The sequence below is a fragment of the Sinocyclocheilus anshuiensis genome, unplaced genomic scaffold, assembly GCF_001515605.1.
Source record: "Sinocyclocheilus anshuiensis isolate Anshui unplaced genomic scaffold, SAMN03320099.WGS_v1.1 scaffold419, whole genome shotgun sequence".
NCBI lineage: Eukaryota > Metazoa > Chordata > Actinopteri > Cypriniformes > Cyprinidae > Sinocyclocheilus > Sinocyclocheilus anshuiensis.
Genome location: NW_015548228.1, coordinates 680913 through 685853, shown reverse-complemented (window position 1 = coordinate 685853; position 4941 = coordinate 680913).

The window sequence follows — 4941 nt, the reverse complement described above, 5'->3', positions numbered from 1 at the left end:
ATTCTCACTATTAACTAGTTGCTTATTAGCATGCATATTACTAGCATATTGGCTGTTTATTAGTACTTGTTAGTCACATATTAATGCCTTATTCTGCATGACCATATTTTAGATCCCTTAATCCAATAACCCATACCTAAATTTAACAACTACCTTACTAACTATTAATAAGCAGTAAATTAGGAGTTTGAGGAAAAACTTAGGTAATCGTGAATGTGTTCCCTAATCTAAATTGTTACCAAAATGATGAGTTATGCATCTCACACAATGGACCCTGAATTTCAAGGAATGGTACAAAAAATATATATATATTTTTTTTTTTTCAACTTTTGAGTTTCTGAGTATAAAAAGACAGTGCTGTGTCCCAAAAGCCAAAAGCATCGGGAGCAAGTTTATTGTAGAGATCATTGCCACCAAATTCACATTGCTTTTACATAAGGTTTTATATATTTTTTTTTTTTCAACTTTTGAGTTTCTGAGTATAAAAAGACAGTGCTGTGTTGCAGTTCCCAAAAGCATCGGGAGCAAGTTTATTGTAGAGATCATTGCCACCAAATTCACATTGCTTTTGTAAAACACATAAGGTTTTACCAAAGATCTTACCTAAACGTTTTCATTGAACACTTACCTTACATTTTCATTGAAAAGCTTTGTATAGCCACTATACTGTCAAAAAATAAATAAATAAGCAAATAAATAATTAAATAAACAAATACAAACATTTTATATTTGATTATTATTATTATTCAATAATAATAATAAGTATAATTTAAAACTACAAATTCAGGTATAATTTTTAAACAAATTGAAATTCTACAAACTCACAACATTGTTTTATTATCATTTTAATTTTATTAATATAGCCTAAATTTCAGTCTAGTCATTGTTACTATACAAAACTCAATTTTCCCTGAACATCTGCTATCTTGGAAAAACAGCACTGTCATGCAAAAAAGATTAGAGAAAGATTCTAAAACCATTCTGATACTACTGTAAAAATGTTTTTCGAGGCTGTAAATACAACAAAGATTACTGAAGTACCTTTCAGTCTTTCTACTTCAAAATGTCATGTTCAATCTAGTGTGTTACTTGCTCATTCTTTGTATATAAATTGTGGAATTTTACAAGCAATTTTTGAGCTAAATGTTTTCTACACCTAGTGTTTTAAGGGGAGACACTGCAGGCAAAAAATACCTTTTTCATGCACCTGTCAAGATTTTGGGCTTTTTGTTTTTTCATAAAGTGTTTTTTTCCCCAGACTAGTGGAAAGAAAACATCCTAAAGACACTGCTAAGTGTTTATTTTATAGCCCTTTATCTGTTTGTGTCAATAGATTTCAATTACAATAATATATATTTTAAAGGCAGTTTTCTCAAAATGAGTTTTTTTTATACACTGACCCATAAATCTCCACTTCAGTAGCACTTACACACACCAAACTTTACATTTTTATTCCCGTCTATATCCTGAAGGTTTTTACAGAGGGATTTGTTCATATAGCCTATAATTTGCTCGATTATATACAACATTTTATTCCCCTCAACAAATTTGAAAATATATTGTTTTCTGTCTATTTTCTGAATTATGGAGTGACAAAAATGAGAAACCCAAAATTCCCTCTGTAAAAACATTTGACTCGTATGTCAAAAAAAAAAAAAAATTAAACAAGAATTTTGAAACCGACTTCATCAGTGTTTAGATTTTTGAACTAGAAATGTATTCAAACTAGCGCATATTTCATTAAACAATGCATCATTTGCATATTTAAACCTAACATTTTAGAAAACTTGTAATACAAAGAATGTTTGCAATTATCAGTGTAATCAATCAGCTGGGTAAGGCGAACTGTTATAGACTATTTTTTTACCCTATTCACCTGCAGTGTCTCGCCTTAAAAAAAAACGTCTAGACAGTCGAAGATACACTGTACACTCTTAAAAATAAAGGTGCTTCAAAAGGTTCTTCACAGCGATGCCATAGAAGAACCATTTTTGGTTCCACAAATAACCATTCAGTCAAAGGTTCAAGGTCTCATTTAATATGTAAAAAATAAATAAAAACAAAAGCTGGTTACTATAGTTAAACCATGCACAAATTTACCATGGATTTACTACACTAACTATAGATTTGGAATTTGTACAAAAAAAAAAGGTTCATTTTTGTTTTGTTGGAGTAATTTTGTTGTCTTTCGCCACAAAGAACCTTTTGTGAAACAGAAAGGTTCTTCAGATGTTAAAGGTTCTTTATGGACCCATTTAGACCAAAAGGTTCTTCTATGGCATCGTGAAGCACCTTTATTTTTAAGAGTGTAAGTTTATATTCAGCACAGCTGAAGCGCTAGTGTTGTGTCTCTAACACTCGGGGCAGCACAGCTCAGGTGTACAGTATCCAGGTGAGTCCGTGTAGTTAAGACGCACCCACCGCTCTATGCCAGTCCCTTCCAGGTGAAGTGTTAACGGAGAGCTCCTTCCTTCGCGCCGCTTACCTATGAAACAAACGAAAACACTTTCAAATCCTTCCAAACTCTTCCTTTAGACGGCTGGTTTTTCAAAAAAAGCAATTGAACTGTCCCGAACGACCAAGCACAACAGTAAAAGCAGCGTGAAGATGGAGGCAGCGCCGGGCGGTCTCGGCCGCTGTTCTTGCGCGTTCTGGCTCGCGGTGGCTTTCGACGCTCTTGGTCTCATCGTATTATTGCTTGGCGTGTTTGGAGACGTATTTTTCTACGACTTCTTGATATATGCGGGAGCCATCATCATTTTTCTGAGTCTGATTTGGTGGGTTTTCTGGTACACGGGTAATATTGAGGTGCCCCCCGAGGAGCTTGAGGACGATGTGGGTTTGCTGAAGAAGGGCAGAGGTTTGGCAGGGGTCGTGAGGAGGTTCTCCAGCCGCCTCTCGAGCGGGATCAGAAGCTCTCTCAGGAGAAATGGGGGGCCCCGAGGTCAAGGCGCGGAGCCCGGTCAAGCAAAACACAGGCGAGATGGCAGTCAAGCACCAGTGGCTTTTGCGATGAGCTCTCAGGATAATGTGAGCACTGTGTCTGCGACAGTGAGCGGAGGAGACACTCTCAGAACAGAAACACAGGCCATATGAACCATCACGTACAGGTTAATAGCATTTCATTACGTCTGATTGTCTGTATTACATCACTAATTAAGATAATAACAATGCGCTTCACCAGTTTAGTAATTAATGTTTGATGAAAATTTACAAGCAAGTTAAAAAAAATGTTTTATGACTGTCTCTATTTATTATTGATTCAATAATTGGCTTAATATTAAAGTTGGTCATATAGAGAAAGGAAACATGTCAATCAAATGACTTTGAGGAAGTAGGCTATTTGTGTCATAAGTAAGGGCAGATCAACCATGAAACCTACAATATAGCTTTTATAAACAATGGAGACTTACAGTGTAAAGTATAACAGATGTATCTTCATATTTAAGAAGATTTACCCTGCTAATATAGGCCTACTATATGAAGACTGATTACCACCTGATATAATATAGGCCTAACTCATAATTTACACAATATTACGCGAAATAAAATAGCAAAAATGAATATTTATAAACTGTGTATGAAAACACAAAAATGCATTATTCCACTTTCCAAGTGGATTCAATAGGTTAAATAAATATATATATATTCTATATATAGAACAAATAGAATCTAGAGAGAAAATTAGACCTTTTAAATGACAAAAATAAAAATGTTTAAACATTTTCTTGTTTTATTTTATCAGGTTACAGAAGAGGATATTCAACAACATGGCATTGCCTAAACTGACTTTTGTTTTTCTCTCCTGTTGGGATATTCATTTTTTGACATTTTTTGGTGTTTTTATTGAAAATGTTTACAATTTAATTACATTTTGTTGATTTGATTGATTTTGTGTTTTGTACTATGCACTATTTTGAGATTATGCACTGACAAGAATGGCTATATGACAAAATAAATACAATTATGTATTTTCCTACATTTAATTGTCTGTTTTATATCTGAGTTTCAAACAACGTGATTGTAACCCGGACATGTTCTAGTGTCCTGCTTTTATTGAATCTCATACATACTGAACAACCTTTGAACATTGAGAAGTGTTATTAGGTTTGCCTTCTCTTATCTTTGTTTGCTCATACCAATTTAGAAGCAGCAGGTGTAAATGAACCAGATGGGTGGCAGACAGTTTACTCAGATAGTTAACTCAACAACAGTGTTCTTTTTTATTCAAAACAGTTTTCCAGATATTTATATGCAGCTTTCAGGTGGATTTACAGCTTTTTTTCCGCAGCAGGCCATACATGCCTTTTATGTAATTTCAGATGCATTCATGCATTGACACTAAAAACTGCCTGTTTGAAACTTTTGCACAATTAAGCTAACCAAAGAATCTGGAAAAGATCTGTAGACTGTACTGTCCAACAGGGCAAATCTTATGAGCGAACATTTGTATTGTGACATCCTTTTCATTACAAAACCAAAACAAAATTCTCAAATCCTATATGTGCCAGTGGTCTTCAATAAGGAGTCCACCAATTATTGTTTGATTTCTCACAAATTTACAAAAATATTGTAGCCTTTTAAACATAAAATATTAAAGGAATAGTTCACCCCAACATGAAAATTCTGTCATCATTTACTTGCCTTCATGCCATTTTTGGGACTTTCTTCTGTGGAACATGAAAGAAGATACAGTGTTTTTTAAACTATTTTCATTAAACTTTAAAGGGATATTTCACCCAAAAATTAAAATTTGATGTTTATCTGCTTACCCCCAGGGCATCCAAGATGTAGGTGACTTTGTTTCTTCAGTAGAACACAAACTGAGATTTTTAACTCCAGCCGTTGCAGTCTATCAGTCGTATAATGCATGGCAATCGTAACAAAATCTATGAGAGTAAAAAAAAAAAACATGCACAGACAAATCCAAATTAAACCCTG